This window comes from Phasianus colchicus, chromosome 15 (assembly GCF_987193195.1).
Source record: "Phasianus colchicus chromosome 15, bPhaCol1.hap1.1, whole genome shotgun sequence".
Lineage (NCBI taxonomy): Eukaryota > Metazoa > Chordata > Aves > Galliformes > Phasianidae > Phasianus > Phasianus colchicus.
This window is the reverse complement of record NC_143450.1, coordinates 1,355,095-1,364,892: the sequence shown is the minus strand read 5'-3', so window position 1 is coordinate 1,364,892 and position 9,798 is coordinate 1,355,095. Positions and strand designations below refer to the sequence as shown.

The following is a 9,798-nucleotide window of genomic DNA, read 5'->3' as shown; positions in this document are numbered from 1 at the left end:
CATCAGTCCAAAGAAAGTGTATAAACTGAGAAAAAGTCAAGTACACAACGATTATACCCACCAAATATTGTCTCCTGAAAAACCACCTCTATTTCCAACTCTAGACTGACACACAACCCAGGAAGGAACCTTGGACTGTGGCAGAAACTGCTCTACCCATTCAAATGCACTTCATCAAAGGAAGGCTCCAGTCCTCAGGCAATATTCACTCTCTCCAACACAAAGGAAGCACAACACAGATCACACATTCCTTTAATATGGACGACTTACCCATAGTAGCAGCAAACCTTCAACAAAAAGAACACTGTTACTGGATAAGATGCAGTGCTCCCTGGCACACATATACCAGAAGGGAAGCAAGAGCGAAACCTGAAAGCGAATGACTTTCTCTCCAAGAGTACCAGAGCCCACCAGAGTGGAAAGGATGTATCACACACTCATGGCCAATTGCCCAAAGATCTGCAATGTCACAGCAACCAGAACTCAGCGCACTACATCCCATCCACCGCTACCAAAGTATTTCCAGTGCGAGAGAAATAAAACAATAATGTGGGACACTTTTTTGACAGCGAGAAGGAAACAAAAAGATCCAATTGCACATCATTGAAACACAAGGCTTGCCAACATCTGGAGTACAGAGCACACTTCTTCCCCTCCCAAGCAATAATACCAGGAGAAGGAAAATCATGGGGAGGTCCACTACAGCAGAGCAGAAATACTAATATTGTGAAAAGCCACTGTTTGGGCAACAACGTTTCACATTTGAACACAAGTGAATACATGCACAGATGTCTTCACAATCAGGAATGGCACAAGGACAACAGGAAGTGAAGGCACACAGAATTTGACTACATGTGGACGTGGGAAAGCTCATCACACCTCATATAACGGCTGTACTGTCAACAAGTGCTTCTTTGAAGGCCTCTCCAAGTCTCACCTATAAATATGCAATTATTTGGATTGTCTCAGCATACCAGGTCTTCCCCTATGTGCATCAATGATTCCTCCATGGAAGAAAACAAAGAAAGCTTCCAAGCAAACAAATCAAATCACGTAGCACCATGAATAACACACAGCCTCTCATGCTCAGAAAGACCAGTACTACATACAAGCTCAAGAGCCGGAGAATCACTGCTCCCATCTCTGGGAACCTGGCAAATGATCCTGGCCCAGAATGCTCTGGGCCCATTCCACCTCTGGTATCGTTAACTCCACATTCTGGGACACTTGTTCTCAAGACAAGGAGAGATCTCTCATTCTTATGACATGTTCCACCCTCTTCCAAATGATGTCCTCCCCTCACACAAGTTTTCCCATCGATTAGGATCACCCATCACATGAGCAAAGAGCAGACCTTACTCACTGTCATTGCCAGCTTCACTCCTCACAGGTGCCACACTTGCAATTCTCACCCAGAGGCTGGATGCATTTTGGACAACTTTCCGATCAGTGACAGAGCCATTAACAGAAATAAAGAGAGACTACTGTATACATGCAGAATCCAGCAGAATCTGTGCTGCTGACCATTCCTCTTTTGCAGTGCTTCAGTCATTTCAGCTGGAAACGTTACAGGCCTGTAAGCAACACTATTTCTAACGCTGGTGTCATGACACCTCTAAAGGCAATAAGTACCGATTTCATTCTGTGAGGGAATAGCACAGGCAACGTCAAACAAAGCACTGTAATTGATAATAGTAACTGTATGGAAGCATTTGACTTCTTCTTGGATGGAAGAGTTTCAGGGATTTTCTAAGTCAGTGGCTGATGCTGATAACACTGTTAAAAGAACACCAGAACAGGACGCCAGACCTCAAACCATTTTCCAGCATAGAGAAAACAAGTCCACAACTACACCAACTTGAGAGCACAATCATTATTTTCCTCCATGAAAAGGCAGCAACATCAACACCAGCAGACACAGAAGCTGACACCGCCTTCCGCAACTGCACATGGTAAGAAAATTTCATACAATTAAACAGAATCACAGAATTGTTGGGTATGGAAGGGACCTCTGGAGATCAACTTACTTCACCCCCTGCTAAAGCAGGTTCCCTGGAGTAAGTTGCAAAGGAAAGCATCTCGATGGGTTTTCAGTATCATCAGAGAAGGAAACACCACAACTTCTCTCAGTAGACCGTTCCAGAGCTCTGTCACCCTCCAGGTAAAGAAGTTATTTCTCACATTCAGATGGAACTTCCTATGTTTCAGTTTGTTCCCTTGTCCTATTGCTGGACATCACTGAAAAGAGCCTGGCCCCATCCTCTTGAGATCTGCTCTTAAGATATGGGTTACATACATACATGGGCTACTCTTGCAAGCAAAAGCATTAGTCATGAAAGTTTCAAGTGCAAAATGGACAGAAAAGGATCACAGACTGCCAAAGGAGGTAGAGGAGAGAAGAAGGAGAAAAATGCCATTTTGAAAAGCAATCTTGGAGGTCTCAACAATTCATATTGCTCAATATGGTAATAGCATTCCTATTTAAAAAAATAAAATAAAATAGAAGTATGCATTCCCATTTCCATGAATATGGTCACACTATTCTCTCGAAATACATTTCACTACCAAGGAAGACAACAACAAATTAAAAAAAAAAAAAAAAACTAATAAAAATAGGAAAAGTCCATATCGATTTTCATTATAACTCTGCCATGAAAATTGAAATACAGAAGTTAACATCACAAACATAACCCTCAACTTTAAATTTCTGCCTTGTATCATGATTCTTTGTAAGAAGACCTAAATAAAAGGAAGACAACGTTTCTGAAAAGAAACGTTTCTGAAAATCCAGTGACAGCATTCAGTGTCACCAATGACATTCAATCCTGCCTGCTATTCTGGCACAACCAGACTGACCCTTCATGTCTTCCAACCTCCAACAAACACAGGAAGAAATGCTGCACACCAACAACAGCATTTGCAGAGCTTGAATCATAAGAAATCAGCAGAAGCTCCAGAATCTAGAATCACCTTCTCAAATTGAACCTGGCAAGGAAATAGGACAGCACATACCCCACCACAAGTTCACCCAAATTAAATAAAGAAACAAGTAACATTTTCATCAGTAAGCCTTCAAGTGCTAATGGCTCTGCACCACATCACATGCTGCAGAAATAGGTGCAGACATGGGACATGGCTAACAGCACCTGGAAGTGACCAACCTCAGCCCAGGGGCTGAGCCCATCTGCCACAGAGAATAACAGAGAGGTCGGCAGGAATTGACAAGGACAGTCGGTGCAGCAGAGAAGTAATACCGTGGTTGGAAAGGATGCGGGAAAATGTATTGACCTCACGGATAACTCTGTCAGCTGACTCAAAGAAGAGAAAAATACACCATTTGAGGAGAGAAACCTGAAATACCAGTGTCATTTACCACCGCATCTCTTGTACATGAGAATGTCAGATACAGACATCCCAAGAGTCTACACTCAGCATCACCACAGCTAGTGAACAACCATCAAGAAAAACATCCTTCAAGTCTAGCAGGCCTTCACTGACAGACACTACCAGGAAACAGTGTCTACAGAACTGATAACACAAAGCCTCTGTTTTATTCCATAATAACGATAATAAAAGAAAAACTCAGATACTGGACAACTAACCTCAGAAAGAAGTTCCAAACCAACAACTGAGTAGCTCTTGGATGGACAATAGCACAGATGTGAATGTTCAATAAGCAAAGAAATGAAAATACATAAAATAAATCCAGAAAAGGAAAACTAATCCAAGCGTGCAACAAGAAATGGAAGAGACATTCAATGGTACTTCACAAACTTATCTAACAGCAAGCAGGCAGATGGGAGAAGGAAGAAGATAAAAATGACACAGGATCACATACAGCACCAAATGGTATCACAGTTTTTCATCACGGAAAAATGAGAAAAAATTTCACAGCCCACTCTCGCACAACTTCTCCATCTTTCCTCAGCTTGCACAACTCCTGGAAGGACCTACTAGGAGACATGCTCCCAAGACACACCGCTGAGAGCATGGGCAGCTCCACCACCAAAACAGCAATGACCGGGGCGGGCCCGAGACCGCGGCAGCCACACACGTTAAAGAGCGGAGAGCAAGAGGGAGAAGGGATGCCGGGGACATGCAAGAGGACGTGAAGCAAACACACGGGATGTAGCATAGGAGAAAGAAGGAGATGAGGGGAAACGACAGAAAGAAAAATGGAAAGGAAGGAAGGAAGGAAGGAAAGAAGGAAAGATATAAACGGTGAGAGGACCGCGGTGGGCACTGACCGTGTCCAGCAGGGAGGGCGCGTCGTGCGGCGTCTCCTTCGGCGCGGGGCCGGGCGGCGGCGGGCAGTTGGGGCTGAACACCATCAGGTCGCTCTTGCCCGCGCCGTCCGTGGCCACGCACAGGCTCCGGCTCTGGCGCTGCGAGTACGACCAGCTGCCCACCTCGCTGGCGCACACCAGCGTCGCCGGCCCGGGCCCGGGCCCCGCCAGCACGGCCGCCCGCGGCGCCCAGCGCCCGGCCCCGTACAGCACCACCGCCAGCACCAACAGGCTCGACACCGCGCAGATGGCCGCCACCAGCCACACGTTCGTCGCCGACGCCGATGATCCGCCCTCCCCGCCCGCCGCCGGCCGCAGCCGGGACACCACACCCGCCGCCGCCGCCAGCGCCGCCTCGGCGCCCTCCACCAGCGACACGCTCAGCGTGGCCGTGGCCGAGCGCGGCGGCTCGCCGTGGTCCCGCACCACGATCAGCAGCCTCTGCCGCGGGCCGTCCGCCTCCTCCAGCGCCCGCGCCGTGCTCACCTCGCCGCTGTACAGCCCCACGCGGAACGGGCCCTCGCCCCGCGGCTCCCGCAGCTCGTAGCGCAGCCACGCGTTGTAGCCCGAGTCCGCGTCCACCGCGCGGATCTTCGCCACCACCTGCCCCGCCGGAGCACCCCACGCCGCCCGCGCCCACAGCGACCACGACGACACGACCGAGCCCGACGAGCCCGGAGATCCCGCCGAGCCCGACGCCCGCGACCCCGGCTCCACCGCCTCCGCCGCCTCGCCCGCAGCCCAGGGCCCCGGCCCGCCGCCCGCCAGCGGCAGCAGCGCCGGCGCGTTGTCGTTCTCGTCCACCACGAACAGCTGCACCGTGGCGTTGCCGCACAGCGGCGGCTCCCCCGCGTCCACCGCCCGCACCTCGAACTGCAGCACCTGCAGCTCCTCGTAGTCCAGCGGCCGCAGCGCCCGCAGACGCCCGCTCTCCGCGTCCACCGACACGTAGCTCGACGCCGGACGCCAGCCCGAGCCCGAGCCCGAGCCCGAGCCCGCGCCCGTCCCCGCGCCGCCCTCCGACACCGAGTAGCTCACGCGCCCGTTGCCCGCCTCGTCCGGGTCCCGCGCCCACAGCCGCGCCAGCTCCGCGCCCGCCGCGTTGTTCTCCCGCGCCAGCACCGTGTACACGGCCTGCGCGAACGCCGGCGCGTTGTCGTTCACGTCCGACACCGGCACCCGCAGCCCGCGGCTGGCGCGCAGCGGCGGCGCCCCGCCGTCCTCCGCCCGCACCTCCACCTCGTACTCCGACACCCGCTCCCGGTCCAGCGCCTCCCGCAGCACCAGCGAGTACGAGCCCGCGAACGTCGCCACCAGCCCGAACGGCGACGGCGGCCGCACCGCGCACCGCACCCGCCCGTTCGGCCCCGAGTCCCGGTCCGACACGCTCAGCAGCGCCACCACCGTCCCCAGCGCCGCGTCCTCGGGCACCGGCACCGACAGCGACGTCACCCACACCTCGGGCGCGTTGTCGTTCACGTCCACCACCTCCAGCTCCACGCTGCAGTGCCCCGACAACGGAGGAAAACCTTTATCTCTCGCCTCGATTTGCAACTCGTGTAAACGGACTTCTTCGAAGTCTAAGGGGGCTCGGAGCCGGATCTCCCCTGTCCGCGGATCAATGCTAAGTGAATCTCTCTGAGACGCAGGAACAGAACTGACGATGCTGTAGGAAAACTCCTGATTAATTCCCTCGTCCGGGTCCGTGGCTGCCACTCGCGCCACCAGCGTGCCCTCCGCCGCGTCCTCCGGCAGCTGCACTTTATACACCGACTGGTTGAACTGCGGCGCGTTGTCGTTCGCATCCAGCACCGAGATCACCAGCTGCACCGTGCCCGTCAGCGCCGGCCTGCCCCCGTCACTCGCCGTCAACACCAAGCGGTGCTCCGACACCGACTCCCGGTCCAGAGGATGCGTTAACACAAGAAAAAGAGATTTCCTGTCTTCATCTGACGATTTTACATCCAGAGCGAAATGCTCGGAAGGGCTCAGAGTATACGAGAGCTGCGCGTTCGATCCGATATCCGCATCCGACGCGCCCTCCAGTGGGAAACGCGATCCGGGCAGAGACAGTTCCGCGATGCTGATGTTTTTGGAGGCGGCGGGGAAGCGCGGGGCATTGTCGTTGATGTCGGTGACCTCCACCTCCACGTGGAAGACGCGCAGCGGCCGCTCCAGCAGCACCTCCAGGCGCAGGGCGCACGGCGCGCTCTTCCCGCACAGCTCCTCCCGGTCCAGCCGCGAGCTCACCACCAGCGCCCCGCTCGCCCCGCTCACCTCCACGCTCGCCCGCCGGCCCCGCGACACCAGCCGCAGCCGCCGCGCCTCCGCCTCGCCCGCCTCCAGGCCCAGGTCCTGCGCCAGCCGCCCCACCACCGTGCCGGCCTCCGCTTCCTCCGGCACCGAGTAGCGCACCTGCCCGCCGCCCAGCGCCCAGGCCGCCTGCAGCACCAGCACCGCGGCCGCCCAGCTCCGACGCGATGCTCCACCGCCAACCATCGCCCTCAACGCCGCACCGCTCCTTCTCCACGCCACGCACCTCACCACCTGCCTGCTACAAACCCTCCGCCCGCGCTCGCCCCCACAATCCTTCCTCACGGGACGCGCGTCCTCCTCCCCGCCGCTCGCTCTTGCTCTGCTTTCTTTTCCATGGGCACCGGAAGGTGTTCCCCTCCCTTTCCCCGATCGCATCGCGCGTTCCTTAGCTCAGAGCGGCATCATGTGGCTCGCGGAGGGAACTGCTCTTGTGTTTCTGCAGATCGTGCCGGAGTCGCTTCGCCTTTGCAATTTTCCATTTCTTATGCTTCAGTTCTCTTCGAGATATAGTTTTCTTTACAAGTTTTTACTCTCAGCAATTTTCATTGTACTCGTTAAGTCGTAGTTCACAACTATTTAGTTGCAGTGAGACACCGATTAATCTCTTCCTGTTGTCTTCTACTTGAAATGACCATGCCGTGAAATGTTTTGTACCCACAGGTTGGTTAGTAGGACAGTTTCTACTATGACCTCTGTCGGAAATCTTGTGGTTTAACTCAAGTCTTCCAAAAACATGTTCTGATCACCTGCCTTCTGTATATATTTCTTACAGCAAAGTATATCTAAATGTTGCTTTGAGCCAAGACTCGGGTAATGGTGGCTCCAGTTGCTGTGTATGTCAGTCCTACAATGACTGAAGGCAGAGTTGAGGCGCCCTCAACGCCGCACCGCTCCTTCTCCACGCCACGCACCTCACCACCTGCCTGCTACAAACCCTCCGCCCGCGCTCGCCCCCACAATCCTTCCTCACGGGACGCGCGTCCTCCTCCCCGCCGCTCGCTCTTGCTCTGCCTTCTTTTCCATGGGCACCGGAAGGTGTTCCCCTCCCTTTCCTCGACCGCATCGCGCGTTCCTTAGCTCAGAGCGGCATCATGTGGCTCGCGGAGGGAATTGCCTCTGTGCTTCTCTGCGTTTCGCGCCAGATTCGCTTCATCTTTATTTTTTCGGAGTTCCTTTCCTCATTCATTGCAATTCACTTCTTTCAGACACTAATGGGGTTTTTCTGTTCTGACTCCTTTCTCACATCCATTTTCACCCCTTTTATTGAGAGTAGGCTCCAATCATCATTCGCACTTGTGTTCCAAGTGAAATTGCCATGCCTTGAAATCTACTGAATGCTTTTGCCTGTTAGCAAGACTGTTCATAAAATGGCCATGATCAGTGTTTTTCTGTTAAGAAATCTTTCTGAATAGAGCGTTTTGGAAAGCATGCTCTGTTCACATACCTGTTTCCTACCTCTCTTGTATTAAATGTACACATTCCTTGTAGCAGACACACGGGGAAGCGGGGCTTTAAAGGCCATTGTAAGTCTCACAAAGATTAAGTGCAGTGAAAGGAGTGAGAAACAGATTCCCTTTTCCACTTCTGGCTCGTGTACTCCTCAGTGAGCCCTTCCACGGGAAAAGGATCGTTCACCAATTCCTCCAACGGGGGGGATTCCATGCTGAAAATCCATGCTGCTGGCAATGTAAGGCTGCAACGACTTTGCTGTGAGGTGCTCAACGGGAAGGGATGTGAAGTGAGCATGAGCTCTCCAAACGCTGCTTAGTCACCACTTCTCTATGGCAGAAGCCATTAGAGGAGGACATGAGAGGAGACTCAGCACAGCTGGATGCTTCTGCAGGAGGAAGTGCCTAAGAGTTGGGGTATTGCCAGCCTTCCTGTTACAACCTATTGCTAGTTCATGCAGAAATAACACTGCTGAAGGCAAGCCTGCTTCTGAAGAACAGCAGTGATGCTTTGAATACAGATTCAAATCTAATTCCTTGCTGTCCACTGTGTTTGGTTTGTGCCTTCTGAGTTTTACCAATGTAAACTTAAAATGCATCTTTATATCTTACCTGCATTGGTACAGACATGATCACCAGAATCTTGCAAACCTAGAAGCAATATCCAGGCCATATGAACTCCATTCACTGAAAACAGACAACTGCAGAACAGTAGAATAACTTACCTCTATTAATCAATCACAGGGTCTTTTTAAGTATGATGGATTTGCCTGTGGTATCGGTGGATGCACGTTCCCAAGAGGAACATGATCATGGCATAGTGTGCAGCGCTCCCTGGCACACACCTTTCAGAAGGAAAGAAAGCGGGAGACCTGAAAACTAAGGACTTTCTCTCAATCAATGACAACCTCAGATCACTGAAGTAGAAAATCCAGACCTCAGGCTCATGGCCAGCTGCTCAAAGTTGTACAGTCTGACAGCAGCAAAACTCACCACACTACATCTCATTCACTATCATCAACTTATTTCCATTACGAGAGAAGAAAAACAACAGAGTGGGACACTCGCATAACAGGAGAGAAAAAAAAAATAAGATCCCATTGCATGTCATTGAAGCACATGTTTAGCAAATGTCTTGAATACAGAGGGTACATTTTCCCCTCCCAGGAAAGAATAGCAGTAGAGGGAAGATCATGGGGAGTTTTAATGAAGTCAGCTAGAATTATCAATATTGGGAAAAGCTCCTCGTTTGAGCAACAATATTCCATATTCAAACACTGTGTGGATGGCCTTCTCTAAAGGTTTTCTACTGGCAAACCCTATCCTGTGCCTTGCAAATACGAGCTCCAGCTCAGTCAGCATTTTCCAGCTGTTCTCCAGAGATACACTCCATCTTCTTCTGAACATCTCTGTGTTCCTCAGACAAGACACTTTCTTCTCTGATAAGGAAGCCCAGGCCCTTCTTGACACCGCCAACAAAAACCACAAGTCTGAACTTTGATCCATTCCACCAAATGGATCCAGCTCTAAGTCCCAAACTCAACATGACCCAGGGTTCTGCAGATCCTCAACTTTGCTCAACAACACTATTAGCAGCTGAGCTGATGCAGAGGCACACGCTGGCTGCCAGGATCTTACCAGCCTCAGAAACTCTGAATGCTTTGAACCATCTCAACGATCTCAGATGGAGATGTTATCAAGCTCTGATCCCAGACAGCTCACGTTGTTCTTTGAACCCTTAAGGACTA

The 9,798-nt window shown here is 52.1% G+C and overlaps 1 pseudogene; it reads right to left on the bottom strand.

Moving 5' to 3' along the window:
• Positions 1-3,426: 3,426 nt before the first annotated feature.
• On the bottom strand, positions 3,427-8,505 carry LOC149915815 (protocadherin alpha-2 pseudogene; annotated as a pseudogene).
• Positions 8,506-9,798: the final 1,293 nt, after the last annotated feature.